Source organism: Mixophyes fleayi, chromosome 4 (assembly GCF_038048845.1).
Source record: "Mixophyes fleayi isolate aMixFle1 chromosome 4, aMixFle1.hap1, whole genome shotgun sequence".
Taxonomy (NCBI): Eukaryota; Metazoa; Chordata; class Amphibia; order Anura; family Limnodynastidae; genus Mixophyes; species Mixophyes fleayi.
Window position 1 is genome coordinate 2,521,215 of NC_134405.1, and position 21,004 is coordinate 2,542,218.

Genomic DNA, 21,004 nt, shown 5'->3' on the forward strand with positions numbered 1-21,004 from the left:
ATGGATATAGTGCAGGATTACTATGGAGGGACAGAGAGTACTGGGAGTATATATAAAGATATACAGAACAATACAGGATATTGTAGCTCAGGATTACTATGGAGGGATAGAGAGTACTAGGGAGTATTATAAAGATATACAGAACAATACCTGGATATAGTACAGGATTACTATGGAGGGACAGAGAGTACTGGAGTATATATAAAGATATACAGAACAATACAGGATATAGTACAGGATTACTATGGAGGGGATAGAGAGTACTAGGGAGTATATATAAAGATATACAGAACAATACCTGGATATAGTACAGTATTACTATGGAGGGACAGAGGGTACTGGGAGTATATATAAAGATACAGAATAATACAGGATATAGTGCAGGATTACTATGGAGGGACAGAAAGTACTGGGAGTATATATAAAAGATATACAGAACAATACAGGATATAGTGCAGGATTACTATGGAGGACAGAGAGTACTGGGAGTATATATAAAGAGTATACAGAACAATACATGGATATAGTGCAGGATTACTATGGGAGGACTGGGAGTATATATAAAGATATACAGAACAATACAGGATATAGTGCAGGATTACTATGGGGGGGACAGAGAGTACTAGGAGTATATATAAAGATATACAGAACAATACAGGATATAGTACAGGATTACTATGGAGGGACAGAGAGTACTAGGAGTATATATAAAGATATACAGAACAATACAGGATATAGTGCAGGATTACTATGGAGGGACAGAGAGTACTGGGAGTATATATAAAGATATACAGAACAATACAGGATATACTGCAGGATTACTATGGAGGGACAGAGAGTACTGGGAGTATATATAAGATATACAGAACACTACAGGATATAGTGCAGGATTACTATGGAGGGACAGAGAGTACTAGGAGTATATATAAAGATATACAGAACAATACAGGATATAGTGCAGGGTTACTATGGAGGGACAGAGAGTACTGGGAGTATATATAAAGATATACAGAACAATACAGGATATAGTGCAGGATTACTATGGAGGGACAGAGAGTACTGGGAGTATATATAAAGATATACAGAACAATACAGGATATAGTACAGGATTACTATGGAGGCACAGAGAGTACTGGGAGTATATATAAAGATATACAGAACAATACAGGATATAGTGCAGGATTACTATGGATGGACAGAGAGTACTGGGAGTATATATAAAGATATACAGAACAATACAGGATATAGTACAGGATTACTATGGAGGGACAGAGAGTACTGGGAGTATATATAAAGATATACAGAACAATACAGGATATAGTGCAGGATTACTATGGAAGGACAGAGAGTACTGGGAGTATATATAAAGATATACAGAACAATACAGGATATAGTGCAGGATTACTATGGAGGGACAGAGAGTACTGGGAGTATATATAAAGATATACAGAACAATACAGGATATAGTGCAGGATTACTATGGAGGGACAGAGAGTACTGGGAGTATATATAAAGATATACAGAACAATACAGGATATAGTGCAGGATTACTATGGAGGGACAGAGAGTACTGGGAGTATATATAAAGATATACAGAACAATACATGGATATAGTACAGGATTACTATGGAGGGACAGAGAGTACTGGGAGTATATATAAAGATATACAGAACAATACAGGGATATAGTACAGGATTACTATGGAGGGACAGAGAGTACTAGGAGTATATATAAAGATATACAGAATAATACAGGGATATAGTACAGGATTACTATGGAGGGACAGAGGGTACTGGGAGTATATATAAAGATATACAGAATAATACAGGGATATAGTACAGGGTTACTATGGAGGGACAGAGAGTACTAGGAGTATATATAAAGATATACAGAACAATACAGGATATAGTACAGGATTACTATGGAGGGACAGAGGGTACTGGGAGTATATATAAAGATATACAGAACAATACAGGATATAGTACAGGATTACTATGGAGGGATAGAGAGTACAGGGAGTATATATAAAGATATACAGAACAATACATGGATATAGTGCAGGATTACTATGGAGGGACAGAGAGTACTGGGAGTATATATAAAGATATACAGAACAATACAGGATATAGTACAGGATTACTATGGAGGGACAGAGAGTACTAGGAGTATATATAAAGATATACAGAACAATACAGGATATAGTGCAGGATTACTATGGAGGGACAGAGAGTACAGGGAGTATATATAAAGATATACAGAACAATATATGGATATAGTGCAGGATTACTATGGAGGGACAGAGAGTACTGGGAGTATATATAAAGATATGCAGAACAATACAGGATATAGTACAGGGTTACTATGGAGGGACAGAGAGTACTAGGAGTATATATAAAGATATACAGAACAATACAGGATATAGTGCAGGATTACTATGGAGGGACAGAGAGTACTGGGAGTATATATAAAGATATACAGAACAATACATGGATATAGTACAGGATTACTATGGAGGGACAGAGAGTACTGGGAGTATATATAAAGATATACAGAACAATACTGGATATAGTACAGGATTACTATGGAGGGACAGAGAGTACTGGGAGTATATATAAAGATATACAGAACAATACAGGATATAGTACAGGATTACTATGGAGGGACAGAGAGTACTGGGAGTATATATAAAGATATACAGAACAATACATGGATATAGTACAGGATTACTATGGAGGGACAGAGAGTACTGGGAGTATATATAAAGATATACAGAACAATACAGGATATAGTACAGGATTACTATGGAGGGACAGAGAGTACTAGGAGTATATATAAAGATATACAGAACAATACAGGATATAGTACAGGGTTACTATGGAGGGACAGAGTGTACTGGGAGTATATATAAAGATATACAGAATAATACATGATATAGTACAGGATTATTATGGAGGGACAGAGAGTAATAGGAGTATATATAAAGATATACAGAACAATACAGGATATAGTACAGGATTACTATGGAGGGACAGAGAGTACAAGGAGTATATATAAAGATATACAGAACAATACAGGATATAGTACAGGATTACTATGGAGGGACAGAGAGTACTAGGAGTATATATAAAGATATACAGAACAATACAGGATATAGTACAGGATTACTATGGAGGGACAGAGAGTACTAGGAGTATATATAAAGATATACAGAACAATACAGGATATAGTGCAGGATTACTATGGAGGGACAGAGAGTACTAGGAGTATATATAAAGATATACAGAACAATACAGGATATAGTACAGGATTACTATGGAGGGACAGAGAGTACTAGGAGTATATATAAAGATATACAGAACAATACATGGATATAGTACAGGATTACTATGGAGGGACAGAGAGTACTAGGAGTATATATAAAGATATACAGAACAATACAGGATATAGTACAGGATTACTATGGAGGGACAGAGAGTACTGGGAGTATATATAAAGATATACAGAACAGTACAGGATATAGTACAGGATTACTATGGAGGGACAGAGAGTACTAGGAGTATATATAAAGATATACAGAACAATACTGGATATAGTACAGGATTACTATGGAGGGACAGAGAGTACTAGGAGTATATATAAAGATATACAGAACAATACAGGATAAAGTGCAGGGTTACTATGGAGGGACAGAGAGTACTGGGAGTATATATAAAGATATACAGAACAATACTGGATATAGTACAGGATTACTATGGAGGGACAGAGAGTACTAGGAGTATATATAAAGATATACAGAACAGTACAGGATATAGTACAGGATTACTATGGAGGGACAGAGAGTACTAGGAGTATATATAAAGATATACAGAACAATACAGGATATAGTACAGGATTACTATGGAGAGACAGAGAGTACTGGGAGTATATATAAAGATATACAGAACAATACATGATATAGTACAGGATTACTATGGAGGGACAGAGAGTACTGGGAGTATATATAAAGATATACAGAACAATACAGGGATATAGTGCAGGATTACTATGGAGGGACAGAGAGTACTGGGAGTATATATAAAGATATACAGAACAATACATGGATATAGTACAGGATTACTATGGAGGGACAGAGGGTACTAGGAGTATATATAAAGATATACAGAACAATACAGGATATAGTACAGGATTACTATGGAGGGACAGAGAGTACTGGGAGTATATATAAAGATATACAGAACAATACAGGATATAGTACAGGATTACTATGGAGGGACAGAGAGTACTAGGAGTATATATAAAGATATACAGAACAATACAGGATATAGTGCAGGATTACTATGGAGGGACAGAGAGTACTGGGAGTATATATAAAGATATACAGAACAATACAGGATATAGTACAGGATTACTATGGAGGGACAGAGAGTACTAGAAGTATATATAAAGATATACAGAACAATACAGGATATAGTACAGGATTACTATGGAGGGACTGAGAGTACTGGGAGTATATATAAAGATATACAGAACAATACTGGATATAGTGCAGGATTACTATAGAGGGACAGAGAGTACTAGGAGTATATATAAAGATATACAGAACAATACTGGATATAGTGCAGGATTACTATGGAGGGACAGAGAGTACTAGGAGTATATATAAAGATATACAGAACAATACAGGATATAGTACAGGATTACTATGGAGGGACAGAGAGTACTAGAAGTATATATAAAGATATACAGAACAATACATGGATATAGTACAGGATTACTATGGAGGGACAGAGAGTACTAGGAGTATATATAAAGATATACAGAACAATACAGGATATAGTGCAGGATTACTATGGAGGGACAGAGAGTACTGGGAGTATATATAAAGATATACAGAACAATACATGGATATAGTACAGGATTACTATGGAGGGACAGAGAGTACTGGGAGTATATATAAAGATATACAGAACAGTACAGGATATAGTACAGGATTACTATGGAGGGACAGAGAGTACTAGGAGTATATATAAAGATATACAGAACAATACAGGATATAGTGCAGGATTACTATGGAGGGATAGAGGGTACTAGGAGTATATATAAAGATATACAGAACAATACAGGATAAAGTGCAGGGTTACTATGGAGGGACAGAGAGTACTGGGAGTATATATAAAGATATACAGAACAATACTGGATATAGTACAGGATTACTATGGAGGGACAGAGAGTACTAGGAGTATATATAAAGATATACAGAACAGTACAGGATATAGTACAGGATTACTATGGAGGGACAGAGAGTACTAGGAGTATATATAAAGATATACAGAACAATACAGGATATAGTACAGGATTACTATGGAGAGACAGAGAGTACTGGGAGTATATATAAAGATATACAGAACAATACATGATATAGTACAGGATTACTATGGAGGGACAGAGAGTACTGGGAGTATATATAAAGATATACAGAACAATACAGGATATAGTACAGGATTACTATGGAGGGACAGAGAGTACTAGGAGTATATATAAAGATATACAGAACAATACAGGATATAGTACAGGATTACTATGGAGGGACAGAGAGTACTAGGAGTATATATAAAGATATACAGAACAATACAGGATATAGTGCAGGATTACTATGGAGGGACAGAGAGTACTAGGAGTATATATAAAGATATACAGAACAATACAGGATATAGTACAGGATTACTATGGAGGGACAGAGAGTACTAGGAGTATATATAAAGATATACAGAACAATACATGGATATAGTACAGGATTACTATGGAGGGACAGAGAGTACTAGGAGTATATATAAAGATATACAGAACAATACAGGATATAGTACAGGATTACTATGGAGGGACAGAGAGTACTGGGAGTATATATAAAGATATACAGAACAGTACAGGATATAGTACAGGATTACTATGGAGGGACAGAGAGTACTAGGAGTATATATAAAGATATACAGAACAATACTGGATATAGTACAGGATTACTATGGAGGGACAGAGAGTACTAGGAGTATATATAAAGATATACAGAACAATACAGGATAAAGTGCAGGGTTACTATGGAGGGACAGAGAGTACTGGGAGTATATATAAAGATATACAGAACAATACTGGATATAGTACAGGATTACTATGGAGGGACAGAGAGTACTAGGAGTATATATAAAGATATACAGAACAGTACAGGATATAGTACAGGATTACTATGGAGGGACAGAGAGTACTAGGAGAATATATAAAGATATACAGAACAATACAGGATATAGTACAGGATTACTATGGAGAGACAGAGAGTACTGGGAGTATATATAAAGATATACAGAACAATACATGATATAGTACAGGATTACTATGGAGGGACAGAGAGTACTGGGAGTATATATAAAGATATACAGAACAATACAGGGATATAGTGCAGGATTACTATGGAGGGACAGAGAGTACTGGGAGTATATATAAAGATATACAGAACAATACATGGATATAGTACAGGATTACTATGGAGGGACAGAGGGTACTAGGAGTATATATAAAGATATACAGAACAATACAGGATATAGTACAGGATTACTATGGAGGGACAGAGAGTACTGGGAGTATATATAAAGATATACAGAACAATACAGGATATAGTACAGGATTACTATGGAGGGACAGAGAGTACTAGGAGTATATATAAAGATATACAGAACAATACAGGATATAGTGCAGGATTACTATGGAGGGACAGAGAGTACTGGGAGTATATATAAAGATATACAGAACAATACAGGATATAGTACAGGATTACCATGGAGGGACAGAGAGTACTAGAAGTATATATAAAGATATACAGAACAATACAGGATATAGTACAGGATTACTATGGAGGGACTGAGAGTACTGGGAGTATATATAAAGATATACAGAACAATACTGGATATAGTGCAGGATTACTATAGAGGGACAGAGAGTACTAGCAGTATATATAAAGATATACAGAACAATACTGGATATAGTGCAGGATTACTATGGAGGGACAGAGAGTACTAGGAGTATATATAAAGATATACAGAACAATACAGGATATAGTACAGGATTACTATGGAGGGACAGAGAGTACTAGGAGTATATATAAAGATATACAGAACAATACAGGATATAGTGCAGGATTACTATGGAGGGACAGAGAGTACTGGGAGTATATATAAAGATATACAGAACAATACAGGATATAGTACAGGATTACTATGGAGGGACAGAGAGTACTAGGAGTATATATAAAGATATACAGAACAATACAGGATATAGTGCAGGATTACTATGGAGGGACAGAGAGTACTGGGAGTATATATAAAGATATACAGAACAATACAGGATATAGTACAGGATTACTATGGAGGGACAGAGAGTACTAGAAGTATATATAAAGATATACAGAACAATACAGGATATAGTACAGGATTACTATGGAGGGACAGAGAGTACTGGGAGTATATATAAAGATATACAGAACAATACTGGATATAGTGCAGGATTACTATAGAGGGACAGAGAGTACTAGGAGTATATATAAAGATATACAGAACAATACTGGATATAGTGCAGGATTACTATGGAGGGACAGAGAGTACTAGGAGTATATATAAAGATATACAGAACAATACAGGATATAGTACAGGATTACTATGGAGGGACAGAGAGTACTGAGAGTATATATAAAGATATGCAGAACAATACAGCATATAGTGCAGGATTACTATGGAGGGACAGAGAGTACTGGGAGTATATATAAAGATATACAGAACAATACAGGATATAGTACAGGATTACTATGGAGGGACAGAGAGTACTGGGAGTATATATAAAGATATGCAGAACAATACAGCATATAGTGCAGGATTACTATGGAGGGACAGAGAGTACTGGGAGTATATATAAAGATATACAGAACAATACAGGATATAGTACAGGATTACTATGGAGGGACAGAGAGTACTAGGAGTATATATAAAGATATACAGAACAATACAGGATATAGTGCAGGATTACTATGGAGGGATAGAGAGTACTAGGAGTATATATAAAGATATACAGAATAATACGGGATATAGTACAGGATTACTATGGAGGGACAGAGGGTACTGGTAGTATATATATATATATAAAGATATACAGAACAATACAGGATATAGTACAGGATTACTATGGAGGGACAGAGAGTACTGGGAGTATATATAAAGATATACAGAACAATACAGGATATAGTACAGGATTACTATGGAGGGACAGAGAGTACTGGGAGTATATATAAAGATATACAGAACAATACAGGATATAGTGCAGGATTACTATGGAGGGACAGAGAGTACTGGGAGTATATATAAAGATATACAGAACAATACAGGATATAGTGCAGGATTACTATGGAGGGACAGAGAGTACTGGGAGTATATATAAAGATATACAGAACAATACTGGATATAGTACAGGATTACTATGGAGGGACAGAGAGTACTGGGAGTATATATAAAGATATACAGAACAATACAGGATATAGTGCAGGATTACTATGGAGGCACAGAGAGTACTGGGAGTATATATAAAGATATACAGAACAATACGGGATATAGTGCAGGATTACTATGGAGGGACAGAGAGTACTGGGAGTATATATAAAGATATACAGAACAATACAGGATATAGTACAGGATTACTATGCAGGGACAGAGAGTACTGGGAGTATACATAAAGATATACAGAACACTACAGGATATAGTGCAGGATTACTATGGAGGGACAGAGAGTACTGGGAGTATATATAAAGATATACAGAACAATACAGGATATAGTACAGGATTACTATGGAGGGACAGAGAGTACTGGGAGTATATATAAAGATATACAGAACAATACAGGATATAGTGCAGGATTACTATGGAGGGACAGAGAGTACTGGGAGTATATATAAAGATATACAGAACAATACTGGATATAGTACAGGATTACTATGGAGGGACAGAGAGTACTGGGAGTATATATAAAGATATACAGAACAATACAGGATATAGTGCAGGATTACTATGGGGGGACAGAGAGTACTGGGAGTATATATAAAGATATACAGAACAATACAGGATATAGTACAGGATTACTATGGAGGGACAGAGAGTACTGGGAGTATATATAAAGATATACAGAACAATACAGGATATAGTGCAGGATTACTATGGAGGGACAGAGAGTACTGGGAGTATATATAAAGATATACAGAACAATACTGGATATAGTACAGGATTACTCTGGAGGGACAGAGAGTACTGGGAGTATATATAAAGATATACAGAACAATACAGGATATAGTGCAGGATTACTATGGGGGGACAGAGAGTACTGGGAGTATATATAAAGATATACAGAACAATACTGGATATAGTACAGGATTACTATGGAGGGACAGAGAGTACTGGGAGTATATATAAAGATATACAGAACAATACAGGATAAAGTGCAGGATTACTATGGAGGGACAGAGAGTACTAGGAGTATATATAAAGATATACAGAACAATACAGGATAAAGTGCAGGATTACTATGGAGGGACAGAGAGTACTAGGAGTATATATAAAGATATACAGAACAATACAGGATATAGTACAGGATTACTATGGAGGGACAGAGAGTACTAGGAGTATATATAAAGATATACAGAACAATACAGGATAAAGTGCAGGATTACTATGGAGGGACAGAGAGTACTGGGAGTATATATAAAGATATACAGAACAATACAGGATATAGTACAGGGTTACTATGGAGGGACAGAGAGTACTAGGAGTAAATATAAAGATATACAGAACAATACAGGATATAGTACAGGATTACTATAGAGGGACAGAGAGTACTGTGAGTATATATAAAGATATACAGAACAATACATGGATATAGTACAGGATTACTATGGAGGGACAGAGGGTACTGGGAGTATATATAAAGATATACAGAACACTACAGGATATAGTGCAGGATTACTATGGAGGGACAGAGAGTACTGGGAGTATATATAAAGATATACAGAACAATACAGGATAAAGTGCAGGATTACTATGGAGGGACAGAGAGTACTAGGAGTATATATAAAGATATACAGAACAATACAGGATAAAGTGCAGGATTACTATGGAGGGACAGAGAGTACTGGGAGTATATATAAAGATATACAGAACAATACAGGGATATAGTACAGGATTACTATGGAGGGATAGAGAGTACTGGGAGTATATATAAAGATATACAGAACAATACATGGATATAGTACAGGATTACTATGGAGGGACAGAGAGTACTGGGAGTATATATAAAGATATACAGAACAATACAGGATATAGTACAGGATTACTATGGAGGGACAGAGAGTACTGGTAGTATATATAAAGATATACAGAACAATACAGGATATAGTGCAGGATTACTATGGAGGGACAGAGAGTACTGGGAGTATATATAAAGATATACAGAACAATACAGGATATAGTACAGGGTTACTATGGAGGGACAGAGAGTACTGGTAGTATATATAAAGATACACAGAACAATACAGGATATAGTGCAGGATTACTATTGAGGGACAGAGAGTACTGGGAGTATATATAAAGATATACAGAACAATACATGGATATAGTGCAGGATTACTATGGAGGGACACAGAGTACTGGGAGTAAATATAAAGTTATACAGATCAATACAGGATATAGTACAGGATTACTATGGAGGGACAGAGAGTACTGGGAGTATATATAAAGATATACAGAATAATACATGATATAGTACAGGATTATTATGGAGGGACAGAGAGTACTAGGAGTATATATAAAGATATACAGAACAATACAGGATATAGTGCAGGATTACTATGGAGGGACAGAGAGTACTGGGAGTATATATAAAGATATACAGAACAATACAGGATATAGTGCAGGATTACTATGGAGGGACAGAGAGTACTGGGAGTATATATAAAGATATACAGAACAATACAGGATATAGTACAGGATTACTATGGAGGGACAGAGTGTACTGGGAGTATATATAAAGATATACAGAACAATACAGGATATAGTGCAGGATTACTATGGAGGGACAGAGAGTACTGGGAGTATATATAAAGATATACAGAACAATACAGGATATAGTGCAGGATTACTATGGAGGGACAGAGAGTACTAGGAGTAAATATAAAGTTATACAGATCAATACAGGATATAGTACAGGATTACTATGGAGGGATAGAGAGTACTGGGAGTATATATAAAGATATACAGAACAATACAGGATATAGTGCAGGATTACTATGGAGGGACAGAGAGTATTGGGAGTATATATAAAGATATGCAGAACAATACAGGATATAGTGCAGGATTACTATGGAGGGACACAGAGTACTAGGAGTATATATAAAGATATACAGAACAATACATGGATATAGTACAGGATTACTATGGAGGGACAGAGAGTACTGGGAGTATATATAAAGATATACAGAACAATACAGGATATAGTACAGGATTACTATGGAGGGACAGAGAGTACTAGGAGTATATATAAAGATATACAGAACAATACAGGATATAGTACAGGATTACTATGGAGGGACACAGAGTACTGGGAGTAAATATAAAGTTATACAGATCAATACAGGATATAGTACAGGATTACTATGGAGGGACAGAGAGTACTGGGAGTATATATAAAGATATACAGAACAATACAGGATATAGTGCAGGATTACTATGGAGGGACAGAGAGTACTGGGAGTATATATAAAGATATACAGAACAATACAGGATATAGTACAGGATTACTATGGAGGGACAGAGTGTACTGGGAGTATATATAAAGATATACAGAACAATACAGGATATAGTACAGGATTACTATGGAGGGACAGAGAGTACTGGGAGTATATATAAAGATATACAGAACAATACAGGATATAGTGCAGGATTACTATGGAAGGACAGAGAGTACTGGGAGTATATATAAAGATATACAGAACAATACAGGATATAGTACAGGATTACTATGGAGGGACAGAGTGTACTGGGAGTATATATAAAGATATACAGAACAATACAGGATATAGTGCAGGATTACTATGGAGGGACAGAAAGTACTGGGAGTATATATAAAGATATACAGAACAATACAGGATATAGTGCAGGATTACTATGGAGGGACAGAGAGTACTAGGAGTAAATATAAAGTTATACAGATCAATACAGGATATAGTACAGGATTACTATGGAGGGATAGAGAGTACTGGGAGTATATATAAAGATATACAGAACAATACAGGATATAGTGCAGGATTACTATGGAGGGACAGAGAGTATTGGGAGTATATATAAAGATATGCAGAACAATACAGGATATAGTGCAGGATTACTATGGAGGGACACAGAGTACTAGGAGTATATATAAAGATATACAGAACAATACATGGATATAGTACAGGATTACTATGGAGGGACAGAGAGTACTGGGAGTATATATAAAGATATACAGAACAATACAGGATATAGTACAGGATTACTATGGAGGGACAGAGAGTACTAGGAGTATATATAAAGATATACAGAACAATACAGGATATAGTACAGGATTACTATGGAGAGATAGAGAGTACTGGGAGTATATATAAAGATATACAGAACAATACAGGATATAGTGCAGGATTACTATGGAGGGACAGAGAGTACTGGGAGTATATATAAAGATATACAGAACAATACATGGATATAGTGCAGGATTACTATGGAGGGACAGAGAGTACTGGGAGTATATATAAAGATATACAGAACAATACAGGATATAGTACAGGATTACTATGGAGGGACAGAGAGTACTAGGAGTAAATATAAAGATATACAGAACAATACAGGATATAGTAGAGGATTACTATGGAGGGACAGAGGGTACTGGGAGTATATATAAAGATATACAGAACAATACAGGATATAGTACAGGATTACTATGGAGGGACAGAGAGTACTAGGAGTAAATATAAAGATATACAGAACAATACAGGATATAGTACAGGATTACTATGGAGGGACAGAGAGTACTGGGAGTATATATAAAGATATGCAGAACAATACATGGATATAGTGCAGGATTACTATGGAGGGACAGAGGGTACTGGGAGTATATATAAAGATATACAGAACAATACAGGATATAGTGCAGGATTACTATGGAGGGACAGAGAGTACTGGGCGTATATATAAAGATATACAGAACAATACAGGATATAGTGCAGGATTACTATGGAGGGACAGAGAGTACTGGGAGTATATATAAAGATATACAGAACAATACAGGATATAGTGCAGGATTACTATGGAGGGACAGAGAGTACTGGGAGTATATATAAAGATATACAGAACAATACATGGATATAGTGCAGGATTACTATGGAGGGACAGAGAGTACTGGGAGTATATATAAAGATATACAGAACAATACAGGATATAGTACAGGATTACTATGGAGGGACAGAGAGTACTAGGAGTAAATATAAAGATATACAGAACAATACAGGATATAGTAGAGGATTACTATGGAGGGACAGAGGGTACTGGGAGTATATATAAAGATATACAGAACAATACAGGATATAGTACAGGATTACTATGGAGGGACAGAGAGTACTAGGAGTAAATATAAAGATATACAGAACAATACAGGATATAGTACAGGATTACTATGGAGGGACAGAGAGTACTGGGAGTATATATAAAGATATACAGAACAATACATGGATATAGTGCAGGATTACTATGGAGGGACAGAGGGTACTGGGAGTATATATAAAGATATACAGAACAATACAGGATATAGTGCAGGATTACTATGGAGGGACAGAGAGTACTGGGAGTATATATAAAGATATACAGAACAATACAGGATATAGTGAAGGATTACTATGGAGGGACAGAGAGTACTGGGAGTATATATAAAGATATACAGAACAATACAGGATATAGTACAGGATTACTATGGAGGGACAGAGAGTACTGGGAGTATATATGAAGATATACAGAACAATACAGGATATAGTGCAGGATTACTATGGAGGGACAGAGAGTACTGGGAGTATATATAAAGATATACAGAACAATACAGGATATAGTGCAGGATTACTATGGAGGGACAGAGAGTACTAGGTGTAAATATAAAGTTATACAGATCAATACAGGATATAGTACAGGATTACTATGGAGGGACAGAGAGTACTGGGAGTATATATAAAGATATACAGAACAATACATGGATATAGTGCAGGATTACTATGGAGGGACAGAGGGTACTGGGAGTATATATAAAGATATACAGAACAATACAGGATATAGTGCAGGATTACTATGGAGGGACAGAGAGTATTGGGAGTATATATAAAGATATACAGAACAATACAGGATATAGTGCAGGATTACTCTGGAGAGACAGAGAGTATTGGGAGTATATATAAAGATATACAGAACAATACAGGATATAGTGCAGGATTACTATGGAGGGACAGAGAGTACTGGGAGTATATATATAAAGATATACAGAACAATACAGGATATAGTGCAGGATTACTATGGAGGGACAGAGAGTACTGGGAGTATATATAAGATATACAGAACAATACAGGATATAGTGCAGGATTACTATGGAGGGACAGAGAGTACTGGGAGTATATATAAAGATATGTCACTCACACAATACAGACATGGTATGTCATCACATCTTGTGGTTAGCTGCAGATTCAGCACTTTCATTGAGTCAGATTGCTGTCACTCACACAATACAGACATGGTATGTCATCACATCCTGTGGTTAGCTGCAGATTCAGCACTATCATGTAGTCAGATTACTGTCACTCACACAATACAGACATGGTATGTCATCACATCCTGTGGTTAGCTGCAGATTCAGCACTGTCATGGAGTCAGATTGCTGTCACTCACACAATACAGACATGGTGTCATCACATCCTGTGGTTAGCTGCAGATTCAGCACTATCATGGAGTCAGATTACTGTCACTCACACAATACAGACATGGTATGTCATCACATCCTGTGGTTATCTGCAGATTCAGCACTATCATTGAGTCAGATTGCTGTCACTCACACAATACAGACATGGTATGTCATCACATCCTGTGGTTAGCTGCAGATTCAGCACTATCATGGAGTCAGATTACTGTCACTCACACAATACAGACATGGTGTCATCACATCTTGTGGTTAGCTGCAGATTCAGCACTATCATTGAGTCAGATTGCTGTCACTCACACAATACAGACATGGTGTCATCACATCCTGTGGTTAGCTGCAGATTCAGCACTGTCATGGAGTCAGATTGCTGTCACTCACACAATACAGACATGGTGTCATCACATCCTGTGGTTAGCTGCGGATTCAGCACTATCATGGAGTCAGATTACTGTCACTCACACAATACAGACATGGTATGTCATCACATCCTGTGGTTAGCTGCGGATTCAGCACTATCATGGAGTCAGATTACTGTCGCTCACACAATACAGACATGGTATGTCATCACATCCTGTGGTTAGCTGCAGATTCAGCACTATCATGGAGTCAGATTACTGTCACTCACACAATACAGACATGGTATGTCATCACATCCTGTGGTTAGCTGCAGATTCAGCACTATCATGGAGTCAGATTGCTGTCACTCACACAATACAGACATGGTGTCATCACATCCTGTGGTTAGCTGCAGATTCAGCACTATCATGGAGTCAGATTGCTGTCACTCACACAATACAGACATGGTGTCATCACATCCTGTGGTTATCTGCAGATTCAGCACTATCATGGAGGGTGATTGCTGTCACTCACACAATACAGACATGGTGTCATCACATCCTGTGGTTAGCTGCAGATTCAGCACTATCATGTAGTGAGATTGCTGTCACTCACACAATACAGACATGGTGTCAGCACATCCTGTGGTTAGCTGCAGATTCAGCACTATCATGGAGTCAGATTGCTGTCACTCACACAATACAGACATGGTGTCATCACATCCTGTGGTTAGCTGCAGATTCAGCACTATCATGTAGTGAGATTGCTGTCACTCACACAATACAGACATGGTGTCAGCACATCCTGTGGTTAGCTGCAGATTCAGCACTATCATGGAGTCAGATTGCTGTCACTCACACAATACAGACATGGTGTCATCACATCCTGTGGTTAGCTGCAGATTCAGCACTATCATGGAGTCAGATTGCTGTCACTCACACAATACAGACATGGTGTCATCACACCCTGTGGTTAGCTGCAGATTCAGCACTATCATGGAGTCAGATTGCTGTCACTCACACAATACAGACATGGTGTCATCACATCCTGTGGTTAGCTGCAGATTCAGCACTATCATGGTGTCAGATTGCTGTCACTCACACAATACAGACATGGTGTGTCATCACATCCTGTGGTTAGCTGCAGATTCAGCACTATCATGGAGTCAGATTGCTGTCACTCACACAATACAGACATGGTATGTCATCACATCCTGTGGTTAGCTGCAGATTCAGCACTATCATGGAGTCAGATTGCTGTCAGTCACACAATACAGACATGGTATGTCATCACATCCTGTGGTTAGCTGCAGATTCAGCACTATCATGTAGTGAGATTGCTGTCACTCACACAATACAGACATGGTGTCATCACATCCTGTGGTTAGCTGCAGATTCAGCACTATCATGGAGTCAGATTGCTGTCACTCACACAATACAGACATGGTGTCATCACATCCTGTGGTTAGCTGCAGATTCAGCACTTTCATTGAGTCAGATTGCTGTCACTCACACAATACAGACCTGGTATGTCATCACATCCTGTGGTTAGCTGCAGATTCAGCACTATCATGTAGTCAGATTGCTGTCACTCACACAATACAGACATGGTATGTCATCACATCCTGTGGTTAGCTGCAGATTCAGCACTATCATGGAGTCAGATTGCTGTCACTCACACAATACAGACATGGTATGTCATCACATCCTGCGGTTAGCTGCAGATTCAGCACTATCATGGAGTCAGATTGCTGTCACTCACACAATACAGACATGGTGTCATCACATCCTGTGGTTAGCTGCAGATTCAGCACTATCATGGAGTCAGATTGCTGTCACTCACACAATACAGACATGGTGTCATCACATCCTGTGGTTAGCTGCAGATTCAGCACTATCATGGAGTCAGATTGCTGTCACACAATACAGACATGGTATGTCATCACATCCTGTGGTTAGCTGCAGATTCAGCACTATCATGGAGTCAGATTGCTGTCACTCACACAATGGTGGAGCTGCTTATTCACAGATTTGTGTGTTCACTGGAATACACAGATGATAGTCCCCACAGCCTCCCCTTAGTCCTGGTTTATGGACTGTAATTTATATATGTATGTATGCAAGTTTGGTGCTACATACTAGATGTGATGGCATACTATGGGCCTGATTCATTAAGGAAGTTAAATTAAGTTAAATTAAGAAGTTTCTTACACAAATACTTGATAGCTTATTTGTACACTGAAATTTAAAGTTGATATTTGTGTGCTACATGAAAAAACAGTCAGTATTTAACTTATGTGCAAAACACAGAACTAGTTTTCACCCCTTGCATTGTAACATGGTTTTGTCCAGAATACTTAAATAAGAAAGTTCTTATTTTAAGTTCCTTAATGAATCAGGTCTCCATGTCTGTGTATAAGTGTATAATCGGACACGTTAAACCATAAAGTCTTTTGTCTATCAAATATATATATATATATATATATATATATATATATATATATATATATATATATATATGTATATATATATATATATATATATATATATATATATATATATATATATATAGATATATATAGATATATATATATATATATATAGTAAGCCAAGAATTGACACTACTACCCAGTGCACTATACATGCAGTCCAGTATAGACTACACCATGCCATATACAGAATCACTTCTGTAACAACACAAGTAACATGACCTCAGTTACATCCACACCAGACACGTTCCTCTACTGCTGTGTTACCTCTTTTCTGTCTCTTGCTGTCTCTGCTTGTAGCTGTCACTTGCAGTCTGCTGTACACTCTGTGTCTCTCGCTAGCTCCCTTCTGCTTCCTGCGCTCTCTCCCCCTGTGAGATGTCTCTGTGTTCTCCTGCCAGAGCTGAGGACTATAGCAGGAAGTGAGTGTTGTAATCTTGTAAACTTCATGTCTGTGAAATAACAGGACATTATTACTGTGTCCGTTCCTCGTGAGGTCTGTATTGTATGTGTTACAACATATCCCAACATTTTATAGCTGTAATTACACCCCTGAGTCAGTGTAAGACCTCACCCTCAGGAGTTATAATATCTTCACCTGCTGAAATGCTGGTTATAATTTACACACAGATATAACAGTTACAGAACGGGAGAAGTGGTACTGTGCAATGCTCTACACATATACAGTACTAGTTACATCCAGCATTCAGGACAGAAGAAGTGGTACTGTGCAATGCTTTACACATATACAGTACTAGTTACATACAAGAATCAGACCTAGAGAAGTGGTACTGTGCAATGCTCTACACATATACAGTACTAGTTACATACAGGAATTAGGACAAGAGAAGTGGTACTGTGCAATGCTCTACACATATACAGTACTAGTTACATCCAGCATTCAGGACAGAAGAAGTGGTACTGTGCAATGCTTTACACACATACAATGAAAGTTACAACCAGCATTCAGGACAAGAGAAGTGATAATGAAGTAAGAAGTGATACTGAGGATAACATCAGACACAGGATCTTGTAGGAGAACACAATACATGCACTATATGAAAGTATTTAACCACACCTGTTAATTTTTGAATTGAGGTGTGTCAATCAGACCCGTCGCCAGAGGTGTATAACATCCAGCACCAGCCATGCAGTCTCCATTTACAAACATTTGTGATACAAAATGGGTCGTTCTGAAGAGCTCAGTGACTACAAGCGTGGTACTGTGATAGGATGCCACCTTTGTAATAAGACAGTTCGTGCAATTTCATTCCTGCTGGATATTCCATGGTCAGCACGTAAAATCACAGAGTGGGTTAAACGACTGCTAAGGTGCATGGTGCGTAAAAGTCACCAACGCTCTGCTGATTCCATAGCTGAAGAGTTCCGAACTTCCACTGACATTAATGTAAACACAAAAACTGTGCTGCGGGAGGTTAATGGGATGGGTTTCCATGGCCGAGCAGCTGCATACAAGCCTCACATCACCAAGACCAATGCCAAGTGTCGGATGGAGTGGTGTAAAGCACACAGACACTGGACTGTGGAGCAGTGGAAACGTGTTCTGTGGAGAGATGACTCACACTCCTCTGGCAGTCAGATGGGCGAGTCTGGGTTTGGCGGATGCCAGGAGAACGTTACCTGCCTGACCGCATTATGTCAACTGTGAAGTTTGGTGGAGGAGGGATAATGGTATGGGGCTGTTTTTCAGGGTTTGGGCTAGGCCCCTTATCTCCAGTGAAGGGCAATCTTAATGCTTCAGCGCCAAGTCATTTTTGACAATACTATGCTTCCAACTTTGTGACAACAGTTTGGGGAAGATCCTTTTCTATTCCAACATGACTGTGCCCCAGTGCACAAAGCAAGGACTACAGAGACATGGTTTGATGAGTTAGGTGTGGAGGAACTTGACTGGAATTCACAGAGCCCTGACCTCAACCACATCGAGCACCTTTGGGATGAACTGGAACAGAGATTGCAAGCCAGGCCTTCTCATCCAACATCAGTTTATTAATAACCACCTCTATCGCACCAGGACAATCCTTAATCCTCCAGATTAGCAAATATAACTATCTCTTGGTATTACATTATTTATATTGGAACCACATCTAGAGGTAGGTGCACCCACACAAAAGGAACAATCTGAGAAACAAACTATAGAACACCTTATGTGTCTAAGGGGCACTCAAAGGATAATTGGATTGTTAAAATAATATAAAGACTTTATTGATATACATTAAAATAATATGACTTTTATGACATTGGTTAGTAGTGAAATATTAAAAACAAGTGTATGACAAAATGACCCAGAAAATAATAACTGTTAAGATCGATAGACGAACTATTGAGACGCGCTGTTTCCCCAATAATACATTATAGTTCCAGAGTGAATGCTAACTGTGAGGGAATTGTAATAAACTCCTCTTGTCGAGATGTATCACAAACAGGGTTGAGTCTAAAACCTCAAAGGTATAAGTCATAACAGGACAAAAATCCCTAATTGAGAATTCATTATATTGGAATGTGTTCAGGTATAAAGTTTTAATTGGTTTAGAAATTTAAATGGTAATAAGACTAGGTATTATGTCCTTAATCTTAAAGAGAATCCTGTGTTTTCCCCAAATGAATATCGATCCTATGGAAAAGATATATCCCCTTTCAAGGTTAGATCATACTATATCTAACTGAAACTCTCATATATTTAAAATGTTCTATGCTCTAATTAATTATTTAGACCTATAGCTGTAAGAGATTCCTCATATCTCTTCATGGAGACTAAGGATATGCTTAGACTGTCTCACTTCATTATATAGTGAAGCGAATAGTATGTGCCAGAAATAGCAGCAGCTGTAAAATCTATAGCCGCACTGCTAAGGAATTTCACATATCTAATCTATGAGAGCATGAGTTAGTAGAACCAGGGAGTAGAAACTGGATTCAACCCTATAGCATTCACACTAAATAATGTTATATATAGCAGAGGAGAAACAGCGTGTGTAACGCCGACGCGCGTTTCACTCTGCTAAGCTTTGTCAAGGCAACCCGACTTAGTCTCCGTGAAGAGATATGAGGAATCTCTTACATCTATAGGTCTAAATAATTAATTAGAGCATAGAACATTTT

The 21,004-nt window shown here is 37.3% G+C and overlaps 1 protein-coding gene across 1 annotated transcript in view; it reads right to left on the reverse strand.

The window, feature by feature from the left end:
- LOC142150935 (phospholipid scramblase 2-like) overlaps positions 1-18,270 on the reverse strand; it is a 116,267-nt gene extending 97,997 nt beyond the window's left edge. The window contains exon 1 of the mRNA XM_075206135.1: positions 18,149-18,270. The gene's annotated coding sequence lies outside the window, so the exon portion shown is untranslated. The remainder of the gene's footprint in view (positions 1-18,148) is intronic.
- Between the last annotated feature and the right edge of the window lie 2,734 nt (positions 18,271-21,004).